At 38.2% G+C, this 16,690-nt stretch overlaps 1 protein-coding gene and 1 non-coding gene across 2 annotated transcripts in view; one reads left to right on the top strand and one right to left on the bottom strand.

Annotated features, from left to right (window-relative positions):
• Nucleotides 1–16,690, top strand: part of LOC122814290 (heat-stable enterotoxin receptor-like) — a 194,307-nt gene that overhangs the window by 80,841 nt on the left and 96,776 nt on the right. The gene's annotated exons all lie outside the window — the stretch shown is intronic.
• On the bottom strand, nt 1,476–1,637 carry LOC122816827. The gene has a single exon (XR_006367101.1). It is a non-coding gene; the product is annotated as a U1 spliceosomal RNA (small nuclear RNA).

The raw sequence follows: 16,690 nt of genomic DNA, 5'->3' as shown, positions 1-16,690 counted from the left end.
ATTTCTTTACAGAATGCTGAGACTGGATTATTCCACTTCACAAACAAAGTAAGTAGGTTCCTTCAACTGCTTGTATTTTGTTTTGTAAACAATGTTAGACAATATAGTAATAATGTGGCACCCTGTGATTGTTGATAATTAAGTGTAACAACTGAGTATTGCCTGTAGTGGAGGAAGTTTTATTATGGTAGAATAATGCCCATGACACAGGTTTGAATATGGGTGGCACAGTGGTGCAGGGGTTAACGTTGTTGCCTCACAGCAAGAGGTTCTCCGGTTCGATTCTCGGCTGGGTTGCCTTCTGTGTGGAGTTTGCATGTTCTCCCTGTGTTCGTGTGGGTTTCCTCCCACATTCCAAAGACATGCATCTGGAGTGTTTCTTCCTGGGCCTCCACTGAAAACAGGCTCTGTGGAACCTAGTCGGACATTCCTGGTCAACAAATGTTAAAAAAATATCCAGAGCCACTTAATCAGCACTTCATTGATTTGTCTTTGTTATTTATTTTGTTCTTGTTAGTCATTTGAATCTAAAGATCTTTTTCCAAAACACAGTATCAAGGAGCAGTAGATAAGATTGAGGGAGGAAGGCAGCCATCACATATATGCTGGGAAGGTTAGAAAGTGATGGCCAAGAAGCAGGCAGACCTTTCAACTGCCCCTGTTTTATGGGAACATATCTATGTTCAGGCCTGATTTACCGCTATGCATGTTGTACCTGTTTTTGGAGGTGTATCTCAATTTTTAAGCTTGATTTACACCTTCAAGCAATTTTCTGAATCCCCCCTCATCACATGTGATTTGTGAAGCCATCTAATTAACAGAAAAAACATACTACATGACCAACATACTAGTGCCACCAATAATTTAAAGAAAGAGGGCATACATGTTATATCTCCCTATTCAGCAGTAAAAATAATTATACGACTGGTCATTAACATTCAAAAATGAGCATGGTGATTGGTCAGTCTAATCAGCGTACCCATTGTAAATCAAGAATATACCAATAGTAAAAGTATAGTTGCTAAAGTGGCCAGACTTGTTTATCCTAGTATATGTAGACACGCATTAGTCTGAAGGAAAGCCTGAAAGTGAAATCAGTAAGGAACAAAAACAATAAATAATGACATACATTTCAGTTTCAGACTTTCTTTCTTTTAGACAATGCAAAGAGCAACATTACCCATCCCCCTCCTTTATTTAGTCCACATTTCTTAAAATAAGAAAAAAAGCTATAAGCTCCAGACAGTTTAGAGGTACTTACGAGAGCAGAGAAAATACAAGAGAAATCAGGTACGTTCTGCAAAACATATCGGATTTTCCCCCTCTCTCATACCTCTAAACTGTCCATAGATTAGTACTAGGCTAACTACCCTTGTAAGACATTTTAAGCCCTGCCAATTACCCCATGTGAGAATCAAACCCTATACCTTGCGTCTGTAAGGCAAACACCTTAACCATTATGCCAACTTCCCACCCAGCTGTGCAAACTCAATCCCCCACTACCATAAATTATGCAGTTGAGTTTCCCACATTTGGGGAAATCACAAGGGTCAACCCAACCAAAATGTGCAATGGAAGAGCCTCACCATGGGGAAACCATCTTCTTGATCATGGTATTCCCCCTGCCAGGTAAGCATGTTACAGCCCCCCCTAAAAAATAAATAAATAAATAAGCAACAGAGATCTTCCTATCTCCATTGCTTGCTTTCCAAAGCACAGATGCTCTATGTAAATGTGGGAACAAAGTCACATACACATGCGCAGTACATCAACAAAGTAGCAGAATTGTGAAACAACATGGAAGAACACTACAGTGCCATTATACAAAGACATTATTTAAGAAAAGTAAGTAATTTTTTTTTTTAAATAATGTCAGTGTATAATGGCAATAACCAACACTGTGATGTGCTATATGGTTGGCTTTGTTTAATCACTCAGGCTTCACCCTTGTGATTAAACCACACCAACTATGGGTAAATCTTCAATATATCATACCAAAACAGTGTAAAAACTTCTGTGTGTAGAAGATTTTCAGTCCATATATCTCTAGTTAATCACTGTATATTAATCAGATCAGACAATAGTAACCGAAGTAGCGAACTTAAACTCCTCTTAAGTAAAAAAAAATATATATATAATTGTACAGAATTATTAAGTATTCAAAAGTAATCCAAACAAGGCAGCCAGTCTGTTTCTAACTGAAAATCCTTTATTAAGTACACAGACAAGCGATCCAAGTAAAGCAAAAATAGAGTAATAGTTTCTTCACACGCTTTCTAAATATATATATATATATATATATATATATATATATATATATATATATATATATATATACTTTTTATCAGGCAAGGGAGTGGTTTATTATGCTCTAAAACAAAGTGTTATTGGTACACATGGTAAATTCACATCCCTTCCCCCATCAGTGTGACATTGCAGCTGGTCTTGCCCTACTTAGTAGCTGTCATAATAATATAACCCTTATGTACTTTAAATAAAATTTATAATGATGTGGTACCTCTTATTTAACCAGATTATTAAGTAGATTATTAAGTCTGTGATTTTATCCAAGACAATATACTACATGGCTGGAAATATATCAACCTTAGTCCATTTGGCAATCAGAAATATATATAAATATATACATATACACTTTGCATGTAAAAATCAATTGTAAAAATCATATTCTATTTTCATAACCTATTGTTAACAAAGATCACTTTCGTCCTTCTAGACTTCTTCGGGTCTGTGTACAAGAACCCTAAAAACGATCTATAAAAATATTATTGTATAATTAGATAGTATTGTTATTACACATCATTTTGAATAAAATGGAAAAATGAGAACCAGAAAAAGAAAAAAAAGAATAATAAGAAAAAATGTATGATGATGGAAACAAAATATACACTTAAATTACAACTGATTTAAAATGGTATTTAAAACCAACTGGTAGAATAAAATAAAATAAAATAAAATTAGTCATGCAAACAATGTGGCAGTTTTTTAAGTTCCAGTACAGTTTTAATTGAACAGTAATTGTTTAGTCCAGGCTTCCTAAAAGAGATGAGCTTTAATTGCCACATGAGTTCATGTTTCTCCAGAATATTTGGGATTGTCTCCTTCAAGATCATCAATGTCTATGCGATCCAGTATCTGGAACTTAAAACCTGTGAGTCTTTTATGAAGAGAAAGGTGTTTGGCTAGTGCATTATTTTTACATCCAGAGCGGATTTCTGACAGATGACATGAAATCCTACGCTTGAGTTTATTTACAGTTTGTCCACATAGAATGCATCACATTCATTGCACTGCACCCTATAAATTACTTTTGTAGTGTTACCGTCACCCCCTGCACTGGTCTTGCTGTATAAATACACAAAATGTACAATTACATTTGCATCTTTTAGTGTTTCTCTCATATGGTCTAGGTTTAAATTCAACAAAACTTCTAATGTTCCTGGCCTTCCTATAAACAAAGGATGGGGCTTCACCTAAGATGTTAATCAGAAAAGGGTTTGCTCTGATAATGTCCCAGTTTTCTTCAATAACATTTTGTTTTGCAGCACAATAAACCACTCCCTTGCCTGATAAAAAGTATGTATATATTTAGAAAGCTTGTGAGGAAACTATTGCTCTATTTTTGCTTTACTTGGATCGCTTGTCTGTGTACTTAATAAAGGATTTTCGGCTGGAAACAGACTGCCTGCCTTGCTTGGATTACTTTTGAATACTTAGTAATTCTGTACAATTATATATATTTTTTATTATTTTTTTTTTACTTAAGATGAGTTTAAGTTCACTACTTCTACTACTTTTGTCTGATCTGATTAATATACAATGATTAACTAGAGATATATGGACTGAAAATCTTCCACACAGAGAAGTTTCTTACACTGTTTTGTTTTTGGACTCACTATGCTTGTTTAGTGGGTTGTTTTGAGACTTCGGGGATACCACAGATATTACTTGTTTTTTTTTTTTAATATATCATACCCATATCATCTGTTATTGCTATAATAACCTTGTATACTGGAATTTTTCAATAAAATTCATTAAAGTCTACAGATGTTGCACTGCCTCTTTGATAATGTGCTTAAATTCTTCCACCATTTTGTCACTCTGTTTTTTGAACATGTTTCTAAGTAGTATCCCATATTTCAACTGGAAGCAGGAAGAGTTCTGTGCTATTTGTTATTCAGATTTTATGCTCAAGATTTGTGTCTTGATGTCTGTACTTTTCAAGAGCCTGTGTACCTATTTTCTGTGTCTTATCAGGCTGAAAAGCACTTGTAGATTCTTAAAGTGACCTAATCTCACTAAAGAGACCACCTTTTGAAAAAGCTATCAGTGAAAAGACATGCATGAAAGCAGTTCCAGCCACATAAAACCACCAGAAACAAAATACATTAAATATTTCAGAGTATATCGCAGCTGTCCCTGATTTTACAGAACGTTTCTGACTTTCTCATATTTTTACCCTGCCCCTCATAATTTTTTTGCAGTCAGTTGATAATGCCATTCATGTCAGTTACATACGTCTTATTGTTCAAAAAATGTATGTTGATGTAAAAGCTGTTATTCTCTTAACTTTTGCATGAATTAAAACAATGTTTAAAAAGGTATCTGTCTGGATTGCCAAGACTCACAATGTCAAGCCCCAAAATGTGGAGTCAGAATAACCAAATAGTCAGATTTGTATCTATCAAGTCCAAGAATGACAGTTCTTGGAATTTCCCTTTTCTCCAAGGTATGGTGATCTTACAGTTGATATGTGTGTGTGTGTGTGTGTGTGTGTGTGTGTGTGTGTGTGTGTGTGTGTGTGTGTGTGTGTGTGTGTGTGTGTGTGTTTGTGTGTGTGCGTGCGTGTGTGATGGAGGGGCTTGCAAAGGCAATGTTTGATGTTCAGCCTTCTCATGTATTTTCGTTAATTTTTTTTTTTTTTTTTGGTATTTCAGGATTTGGTATTGCGATACCTGGTATTTCAGTAGTGAGCCTTTTGAAAATTATCTCTGATTTTAGGCTTTTGTTCTCCCATTATTTTTGTCTTTGTCTGGAATTCTTAAGGAAATAAACTAAAAGGTATGCTTCAAAGCCAGTCTAAAACAACACCTAATAAAAGCAAATACTTGCAACTACCTAGGTGACAGTGGATTAAATACAAGTCATACAACTGGCAGGCATGTATCATTGCTGTTCCTTACATGCAAATGATAATGTTCTTACTTGTGCATATTTAAATATGAATACCTCTGCTAATCTTATTGCATTGAAATGTTGATGTATATATTCAGAATAATCCCTTAATGCACACAGAGCAGTATTCTAACTTATACATGCATTATATATGCATTATACAATAAACCTCATGTCAGTCAGTCGGTTAAAGATGAATTCATCTCTGAAATGAATGTTACTGTTGCTAACATTCTGCATGATCTGTATTGTAAACCTTGCTGAACGTATTATTGTAATTGTCAGCTCCTGTTTTTGCTCTATCTAGAGCCCAGATCATGGCTAAAAAAGGTCAGACTGACCAGCTACCTACCTGTTTAATAAATTGAAATAAAGGAATGAATGAATACAGTAGTTAATAATTAACTAGATAAAAAAGCTGATAAAGTTGTAGGAGAAACAGTTATGGTTTGCAAATAGGTAAAAACAGACAACAGATTGTTGAAGATAGCGAAGGTGTGTTTTCCACTATAAACATCTTATAGTACAAACTGGTCAGTTGATACTGTCACATGTTGCAGCCTGCTACTATTAATACTGTATAACTCTTCCTTGTAATTTACTCATAAATTATTTAGAGGCCAGCTAAGTTTCATCTGTGCTACACCATGTGTCCTTGTTCATTGTTGTGACAAGAAATATCTACTTCCTGCACAATGTGTAACATAAATTAGTACTTATTTCATCTTGAGCTAAGTTCATTGTTCAGTAGCCCACTTTGCTTTAGCAAGTGGTAATTAAGGAGCAGTAAAGCTGTGCTACCCCTACCTACTGTAAATCCACAGCAGCAAACCAGCAATCGAACTTTAACCTAGTTAGAGCCCAGCTAAACAGAATACATTTGCATCTTTAGAGTAACGGATCCCTGTACTACCTCACTAATCTGCAAGAAACAGAAAGTCCTCTCAAAATTAAGTGACTCTATTTCCATCTTTATTAATAACTGCAATGATAACTGGTTTTCCTCAGTGTAATATTGAAACTTAGCTGTGTTCTGCATGGGTGCAGTCTGTTCAATGGGGCACCTATTTGCAATTGTTACAAATACTGCTCATTGCTCACTATCACGGCCCTGGAGGGGCTTTTTCCTTTAACTCAATAACACCTGTGTGGTGTGGAATGTCACACCTCTGGCAGCCATATATACATCCTGTATTGCTGAGAAATAAACTTAAAAAGTATAAGATAAACAAATGTAAGCATTTGTGAACAATAAACAATATTATAATTGTACACATAGCGCTATCAGTAAAAAATATTTTATACACTGATAATAGTTAGTCTGTTTATAGAGTTTCCATGAATATAATAATTTACTATAATCCACACAAACCCCAATTTTTTTTTTCTATATTTTCACATCTTATCATATCTTGGAAACTGTACAACCTAGGCATTTATTTTTAGAACATTTTTGTTAACTAGACATAAGCTTTCACATGGCAACAATAAATTTCTCTAGTTGTATATGTTTATTGAGATTTTTACAGAAATATCAACCCATGTAATTAATTGTATAAATAGCAATATAAATAACACTGAATTTCTGTCAAGATTTGCAGCTTACAGTACAAATATCAAAGACATTTTTTAACGTCATCTATTGTTTCACCTGATGTCATGCAACCGTTTGCAAGTCATTTGTTTTTTTCGAAGTATTAAGTACGTGTAGAACTGTGGTGGTGGTGCTGCAGTAGCGTTGTCGCCTCACAGTAAGACGTTGTCCTGTTCGATTCTCAGCTAAAGCGTCTTCTGTGTGGAGACATGCATGAATGGGCGTACCTTTTTTGAAGGTTGTGCATCAGGGCTGGCAACTCAGCATGTAAAAGTCTACTGCCAATCATTAGCGGACCGGAGTTCCGCTGTGGCGACCCCCTAACCGGGAAAAGCCGAAAGACACAACAACAACATTAAGTACATATGGAAATATTATTTGTTTTCATAATTACTAATAAACAGTTAGAAATATCTCAGGTATAGTGTTATATAAATGGCCAATGACTATGAATTTTCCTGTCCCCCATGATAGCATATCACTCCACGCTCCTCAATAAGATGTAGGGTTCTCAGTTATGAATATATGAATATAAATATAAAAACATGAATAATAAGTGACAAACAGTGATTACTTTCTGTACTGCAGAACATCCTAGAGTAACAATCTTAGTGTCATTTTGTTAATAAATACTTGTAATTTCTAATACTACCTGTTATTAGCTTGTAAATTACTTACTTAAAGAAGCCACATCCTAAAAAGTTCTGGACGCTATAACGAACTATGGATGTGAAATGGAAGTATACATAAAAGGTGTTAAAGGCTTGAATGAATGAAAAGGCTTTAAATCTAGGAATGAGCAGATCCATACTAAAATGGGAGCCAGTATTGTTTTCTGAATTGGCAGAATTGCATTATCTATATATCAAGCAACAAACGTAAACTTTTGGCAATGGAAGGCTGCTTTTCATATATTTTGCCACATTCATAAACACATTATAGTATCTGTTCTAAAATATCTGCCAAGAAATATCACAAAATAAATTGGACAGTGGCAAACAAAGGCTGCTGTTACATGTTGTCATACCTCAACCTGATATTCATTTATAATGATGCTTTTGATACAGAATGACCTGTTGTTGCATAGTTGTCTACTGCAATGCATGCACAAAAATATATCTTCAAATCATGCAAAGCAACAAAACACAGATATCAATGCTTTCATGTGTTTCTACCTAACCACCAAATGAAGGGTGTGAATAACACAGAATATGAGATGGGTAAGGAACTAGGCCAAGGACAGAGTACAATGGTTGCTGTCATGAACAAGTGCATAAAGTGAAATTAAAACTCTAATTGCAACAGATAGTAAAGACAACCACAAGGCCTTCTATAGTTATGTAAAGAATCTCCATGGTAATAACCAGATTTGCTCTGAGCTACTGCACAATGGTACCTCCTATACCGAGCCAACAGATATTGCCAATATATTGGCCAACAGATTCATTGCCAACTTTACCCCTCTCTCCACCCCCAAAGGACCAATCATAATACCAGAAGATTGCCAGGTACCCATTATTACTGCTGCACAGGTTAAAACAGCACTGTCCAAGGCCAAGAATACAGCTTCTATGGGACCTGACAATATCCCTGGCTGTGTTCTATATGAGCTACAGAGTGAACTGGCACCTCACTAGTGTGCCCTGCTCAATCACAGCCTCACCTCAGGCTTTGTCCCTACCGAATAATGCACTGCTACAGTCATCCCTCTTCACAAAGGAGGAGCAACTACAGACCCTGGGAACTATCGCCCCATTAGCCTGACAAGTCTGATATGCAAAGCTATGGAACACATCATCATGGACCTAATAAACAAGGATATAGGGAATCTCCAAACTCTGGATCCCACACAGTTTGGTTTTGTGAAGATCAACTTCTTTGAGTCAGTCACCAGTGCTGTGGATGAAGGCAAGGTGGTTCATATAGCCTGCCTTGATCTGGCCAAGCCTTTGATACCATTTCCCACTCAGGAATCATAGAAAAACTCAATAAGCTAGGCATCAACCCTTATATCACTAGGTGAGTTGCAAACTGGCTCACAGATAGAACCCACAGAGTAAAAGTAGCTGACTCCAAGTCAGACTGCCGACCAGTCATGAGTGGAGTCCCACAGGGTTCAGTCCTGAGTCCTCTCCTGTTTGGTATCTACTTCTCTGAAGTCCAAGCCAACACGAAGGGACTCTGTCTGACAAAGTTCACAGACAATTGCAAGCTGGGAGATATTATTAACTCCCCAAGTGATGTTAACATCCTACAGAAAGGCCTCACTGAGACGAATGACTGGTGTCAAAACCATGGCCTTAAGATCAATGCCAAAAAATGTGTCATCATCCCCTTTGGGAAAAACCCAGTTCCCATGAATTGCCACATCGATGGTAGTCCACTGAATACAGAAGATGTTATAAGAGATCTGGGAACACAGGTTGACAGCAAACTCTCTTTTGACCACCACATTGCCACTGTGGTCAGAAAGTCCTTCTATGTGGCACATCTCATTACAAAAGGTTTTGCATCCAGGAAGAAAGAGGTCATTGTCTCCCTCTACTCTTCCCTCATTAGGCCAATCATTGAGTACAATGCCCCATTTGGCATGTACCTCACTAGACACCTGCAACAACTGGAGAGACCACAAAAGTACCTCACAAAGAGGATTCTAGGCCTTAAACACTTGTCCTCTTAGAAGCGATCTCTTAGGTTCATAGGTTCATAGGTTCATACTAGGCTATCTGCCCTAGGGCATTTATAAGTCTAGCCAGAATGTGTGTGGCTTTCACCACCCCTTAGGATGAGAATACTATACCCATTAGTTTGCTGTTCCTCTGTCCAGCAGTGACACAGAGATGATTCCCGGGGTAAACCTACGATCTCCCATCCACTCGTCAAGATTTCTCTTGAACAGAGTCAGTGAGGGGCTCTGCCTCACATGGACTGGGATTCTGCTCCATAGTGTAGGGAGTCTCTGGGTGATGAATCTGTCCCTCCAGCACGTCCTATTTATATCCGTGTTGAGGTTTAAGTCTCTTGCTCTCGTGGCTCTGGTGGATTTGGATTTTTTGAGGTGGAGCATGTCCATTAATTCCGGGTTGGACATGGCCTTGTATGTCAGGCACAGATCACCTCTGAGCAGACGGTATGCGACTGAATAGAGCTGGAGTTTCTTCAGTCGGGCATCGATGACATATGTTTGAGCCCCTTTATCCTTTTGGTGAGGAACTTTTGGGGTCTTTCCAACTGCTGCAGGTGTCGGGTAAGGTACATTCCGAATGGGGCGTTGTACTCAATCATTGGTCTGATAAGTGAAGAGTACAGGGGTACAATGACCTCTCCTGATCTGGATGTGAATCCCTTCATGATCAGGTGGGCAATGTAGAAGGTCTTCCTAACCACTTTGGCAATGTGAGTGTCAAAAGAGAGGTTACTGTCAACTTGGGTCCCCAGGTCCCTGATAACTTCTTCCGTGTTTAATGTATTACCACCTATGTGGTAATTAGGGGTTACCTTGTTTTTCCCAAAGGGTATGACTATACATTTTTTGGCATTTAGCTTAAGGCCATGGCTCTGGCACCAGTTATCCATTTCTATGAGACCTCTCTGGAGGATGTCTGTGTCTGATGGAGTGTCAATTATGGTGCCCAGTTTGCAGTCATCTGCAAATTTTGTCAGCCACAATCCCCCTATGTTTGCCTGCACTTCAGAAAAATAAATGCTGAACAAGATGGGGCCCAGGACTGAGCCCTGTGGGACACCGCTCGTGACCGGCTTAGAGTCTGACATGGCACCAGCAACTCCAACCCTGTGTGTTCTGTCCTTGAGCCAGTTTGCAACCCATCTTGTGACATATGGGTTTACATCTAAGCTGGTGAGCTTTTCTATGATGCCCGAGTGGGGTATTGTGTCGAACGCTTTTGCTAGGTCAAGGTAGGCTGTGTGAACTGCCTTACCCTCATCAATGGCCTTAGTGACTGTTTTGAAAAAGTCGACCAAGTTCAAGAGGCAGGATCTGCCCTTGACAAAGCCAAATTGGGTAGGATCCAGTGTCTGTAGGTCCCCAATGTCTTTATTTATGAGTTCCATTATGATCCTCTCCATAGCTTTGCAGACAAGGCTCGTCAAGCTTATGGGGCGGTAATTTCCAGGGTCCGTAGAAGCACCGCCTTTGTGGAGTGGGACCACAGTTGCCGTACGCCATTCTTTGGGTACGTATCCTGTAGTAAGGCTAAGATTAAACAGCAACCTTATGTGTGGGTTTAGTTCCTCATTGAGTTCGTGTAGCACACAGCCAGGGACACCGTCCAGTCCCATTGATGTTGTGTTTTTTGCTTTAGAGAGAGCAGCGCTCACCTGGGCATCTGAGATGTTTGAGAGGCTAGACTCTGGTGGGATAGATATTTCTCCTTTTGGGGGGGAGGGAGGGGAGAAATTTGCACTGAACCTGTCTGCCAGTATGTTGGCAATGTCTGTTGGTTCAGTGATTTTTTTATCATTTTGGACTAATTCTGAGCATATCTGGGAGTTTCCACCCAGGTTTCTAACATAGCTAAAGAAGGCCTTATGATTGTCTTTTGTGTCATTAGCGATTTTTCTCTCAAAGTTGGCCTTGGATGATTTTATGAGTGATCGTAGTTTTTGCTAGTATTGATCAGAGATGCCTTCCCTTTTAGGGATTTTGCTCTGTCATGTAGTAGCTTTCTCCTCTTGTTGTAGAGTTTTTTATGGCTGGGGTCCACCAGACCGGGCGCCTGCCTTTGGTGGAAAGGGTCTTGATTTTATTAGGGATTGCTTGATCCATACATTCCTGGAGGTGCTCGTAGAAGGCATTTGTAAGGGTTTCAGCAGCGTGGGTTGTGGTTTCCACTGGCTCGGGGGCCTTGAAGGATACCACTCCAGTCTTAAGAAGTGTGAAGTTTGCTTTTGAGAAGTTCTTCACTGTGGTCTTTTTTGCTGGGGGTGGGGGCGGGATGTGGATCTCCAGTGAGATTAATTTGCTAGACTTACAGTGAGATTAATCTGCTTGACTTACAAAGCCATGTCTGACCCAGGTCTGTTAGAAATGCTACATCTAAAGAAATCCCATTCTCTGCACACCACACGGTCCAGAGACCTCAACCTCATTACCACAATCAACAGAATGTCCTGAAGGGACAGGTTCATAACCCAGAGACTACCCATGCTATGGAATAGATTTCCCATACATGTCAAACAGAGCACATCACTGGCCCTCTTCAAGTGAAATTTTGATGAGTGGATGGGAAATAAAAAATTTACCCTGGGAATCACTCCAGTGGCTCTACTCAACAGAGGCACTGGGAATTAAGGTCAGGTGGCATGATGCCAGGGTAATCCTATGGGCAAAGCTTGTAAAGGCTCCAGGGCCATTAGCCTAGTAGACACTTATGAACCTATGAACCTATACTGTGGTGATACACAAGTCTTTTCTAGGCTCAGTCCTATCCAGCATTTATTAAGGAGACTGACATAATCTAGGGCCTGAGAACTATAGTAAATGTTGCTGATAACATAAACATTGCTGCAATAAAAAATGTGCTACTAGTCAAAGTATTTGTAGAAAGATGGCATCTTGATTTATATTTAATTTTACAGAATGCAGTAAATTTTGGAACATCTTGATTTATAGTTAATTATTCAGAATGTAGTAAGTTTTGGGGCACAAATTCAGAGAGAAAACTTAGTGTTGTTGAATATGATAAGAAACAGTGCAGAGAAGAGAGCTGATATCAAAATCCCAGAATGAATGATTCTGGGCACAGCTAAGTATTACACCTGGAAGCTAACAGAATGCTGTGTTGTGACATATGGATTTGGGGAACATAGGTAACACATTGCCCCTATACAGAGAACAAGAGAGGTCACATTTGGTTTATTGTGCTCCATCCTGTAGACAGTTGTTGGGCAACAAATAAAGGCAGTCATTAAGATGGTGAGATAAAGGCAATTTGATTGTATTTGATGAATTATAACAAAGAAAAGAGATAAAGCAGTGTAGTGCAGGGGACCTGGGCTTTGTACTATCAGCAAGCTACCTCCTGTAGTCCTAGGTCTCATTCCTTCAGTAACCATTTTGCTGCTAGTTAACTCTGAGCAATTCACTTAACCAGACAGTTGCACCAGATCTGCAATGAATATGGACTATAAACTTACTGGACAACCTGGTTAACAAAATATATAAATATAAATAAATACATGGTATAGACTCAAAGGATTCAATGGCTCAATAAAGATGTGGACCTAAGGAGGAAGTACAGATGGCACGTAAGGTCATGTCTTATGTCTCATTTGGAAGTGTAGAGCACAGGAGGCGATGTCAAACTTAGGACTGCCATATGGCACAAGATATCTGATTGTGCTAAAAGATGACTAATACGTGTTCCAAGAATATAAGGTGATCTCTATGGGGTTTATTTACCCCTTTTCGATTTCCCCAGCTCATTCCTCCCACTGAGATATCGGATTTTGACTCATAACAAAATAATAATATTTAAAGTAGTGACACAGGCATTCACTTTAGGAAAGCTCATCCAAAGCACCTGCTGTGAACATGAAGGATATTGTGTTTCTAATATCTGTTTTTAATTTAGATCATTCCTCACCTTTTATTATTTATGAAAGCAGCAAAACTGTCAGGATACACCACGAGAATAATTCGTAAAATCTTCTTTATTCAAGCAAATGACAAAATGGATAAGCGCTTTCACATGCTGTGCGCATGCTTCATCAGATCTGATGAAGCATGTGCACAGCATGTGAAAGCGCTTATCCATTTTGTCATTTGCTTGAATAAAGAAGATTTTACGAATTATTCTCGTGGTGTATCCTGACAGTTTTGCTGCTTTCATTTGTTCCTGATTGTTTGCTGCAAGGATACTTTGGGAGTCAACGATATTTTTGATATTCTCGTGTCTTTTATTATTTATATATTGGGCCAGATTCTAAGACAGTATATGCTCAAGTTAAGGCACTATCACAAGTCTGTGAGCTTGTTTTAAATATTAGCAGTTTGCAAGAAAGACCTCTGCGGCTCCTCATTTCACATAAGCAAATGTGGAATTACATAATTCTTTAGACGTGACACTAAAAATACATCCAGCTTCATAAAGAAATCGGTTATGCTGCTCACAGTTACAGGGCAAGTTTCATTTGTCAGGGCATAAATGAAATATCAGCTGTGCACCCCTCAAGGATCCCATGTTCAAATGTCTGCCCTGCTAACCACAATGCCAAAAGGCTGGCAGTGACATACCAGTTCCACATATATAAACTTTAGACTTACTTACATGTGGCAGAATAGAACTGGGACCCAATATAGTCTGTCATCAGGTGTCACTGGTCTGCTATACCCCCAATGCCTAAAAAAACGAGGAAACATTGTGTTTTCATCCCTTTTTCTCTTCTACATCACCCAACGTATGTGCTATTTGTTATTCGTTTTCACCTTCCACTCTTTGTCTGTTACCATCAGATTCTGCAGTCTGTGTGAGTCCTCCTTCACCAGCCAGAAACCTCCTGGCAAAACATACTGCCCTTCTATAGTTTTGCCCCAACTGAGTTGCTTAGAAACCTTCTCTAGCTTCTTGCCTCTTGTGACACTGCTCCTCAGCTCTACAGTGATTGTGCAGTGGGTAGCTATTTCTTGTCTGTGAGTAGATGAGTTGTTTGTGGAACCTTTTCAGTCATGACCAGGGTCTTTTCGCATAAACAATAAGCATACAATAGTTTGTTGACATTAACACTAACCTACTCTATGCTGCATAGCATTATTATAGCACTGGTGAATCATATATAACATTGATATAAGTTGTATAAGCCATTTAAAATGCAGTATAGAAACAAGTTCACTAAGATAACACAATTAGCATGTATGTCACTGACACAAAATTTAAGTTATTCATATATACTGTAAAGATCTATTATACAACGACCCTCCATTAATATTCAAAAAACGTGCATGCTGATTAGTCAGCGTGCACGTTGTAAATTAGAGTTATAGTAATGGAAAAAGGTCTGGTCACCCGGACTTTTTCCATTACTATAGCTCTTTTTTTTTTTTGTAAAAAGCAATGGAGAACGCAAGATCTCCATTGCTTCACACTGTCTCGCTATGTTAAACTCATTTAACATAGCGAGACAGCATTAAAAAAAGCAACCAAGATTCTCCGTTGCTTTTTTTAATGCTGTCTCGCTATGTTAAACTCATTTAACATAGCGAGACAGTTTGTAAAAAGCAACGGAGATCTTGCATTCTCCATTGCTTTTTACAAACTGTTTCACTATGTTAAATGAGTTTAACATAGCGAGACAGCTTTAAAAAAAGCAACGGCTCCGTTGTTTTTTTTAAAGCTGTCTCGCTATGTTAAACCCATTTAACATAGCGAAACTGTTTCTTTTTACAAACTGTTTCGCTATATTTAATGGGTTTAACATAGCGAGACAGCTTTAAAAAAAGCAACGGCTCCGTTCCTTTTTTTAAAGCTGTCTCGCTATGTTAAACCCATTTAACATAGTAAAACAGTTTGTAAAAAGCAACGGAGATCTTGCTTTCTCCATTGTTTTTGCCCACAGCTCTGATGTACTGCATAGGCATACGCATGCGCAGTATATCAGAACTGCCGCAGAATACCAGACAGCTGCGGAAGGGCAGCAAGGAGGCATTATACAATGCCATTATTTAAGAAAATTTATTATTTTTTTTCTTAAATAATGTCATTGTATAATAGCAATAACCGACTTCTGGGTGTGGGTAATGCTGGATTTACCCACGGTTGGCTTTGTTTTGTCACTCGGGATTCGCTCTCATGACCAAACCACACCAACCGTGGGTAAATCCAGCATTACCCACACCCAGGCGTGGGTTATTGCTATATTATCTAATGTAGAATTGATATTTGTCTGCATGCAGTATGCAATTCTGAACACAGAAGAAGCAATTACTCTACCCAGGACACTACTAATATACTTAGAGCCATACTTAGATATTTTGAACTACTTACAATAAGCTGAACAAATGTGGCATGGACGGGTTTAAAGAACAGAAGTGTTTAGCAGGATAGTAACTATTATCAGGGAGCTGTCTACTTAACTTTCATTACTGAGGCATTTATTTTTATATTTTGTTTCTAGGTGTATTTTAGGGTGACTTATAAATAACGGTAGATTACTTGAGTTTTGAATTTTCTGTGGGATATTTTTCCAAGTTGCAGAAGCAGTTGTGGAAAATGTAACAGTTTTTTTTTTAAATATAGGTCTTTGTAGTTTATTTTTTTCATTATTTTGAAGATTGCATGAGGAGCTTGTATTTTGAGTTAAAACTGATAAAAAGGAAGTAGTTCAGAATTGTAATAAGAGAACACTTTAACATATAAAAGGAGTACTAAAAATGGAATCCAGGAGAGGTTAAAAGGAGTGCAGGATAAAGGGTTATGGATAAGAAGAGTGACAGGCAGATGGACAGAAGCCAACATCACCCAATGAATAAGGCAATGGACTCCTAAAACAGGGATTGTGGTTTTATGTCCCATCCAGGATGATATAACCTTGGGTTGGGAAATAGGGCTTGGTATAATGGTTATACATAATACAGAGTTTGATTCTCACATTGGAAAACATAGCTAGGCTTAAAAAGGTCCCCTGGAGTCATTAGTGTAGTAATAAACTATGATTATACTAGAGATCATGGCTTTGCTTCTTTCAGCAGTTTAGTGTGCTCATATATTATTGCTTCACACTGCTGTTTTAGCTGTACAATGTCTGTTCAGATTCTGTTATCTGACTCTACAACATAGTAAGCAAAGATCTGACAGGATAAGGTGGTTATACATTTTTCAGATCACTCATTACACTTACATTACAACCATATATGGTATTTTTATTTTTTTGCATGTCTGTTCT

Source organism: Protopterus annectens, chromosome 1.part1, assembly GCF_019279795.1.
Source record: "Protopterus annectens isolate FY-2018-M chromosome 1.part1, PAN1.0, whole genome shotgun sequence".
Taxonomy (NCBI): Eukaryota; Metazoa; Chordata; order Ceratodontiformes; family Protopteridae; genus Protopterus; species Protopterus annectens.
The sequence above is the reverse complement of the archived record's forward strand: the minus strand, read 5'-3'. Positions and strand labels throughout refer to the sequence as shown.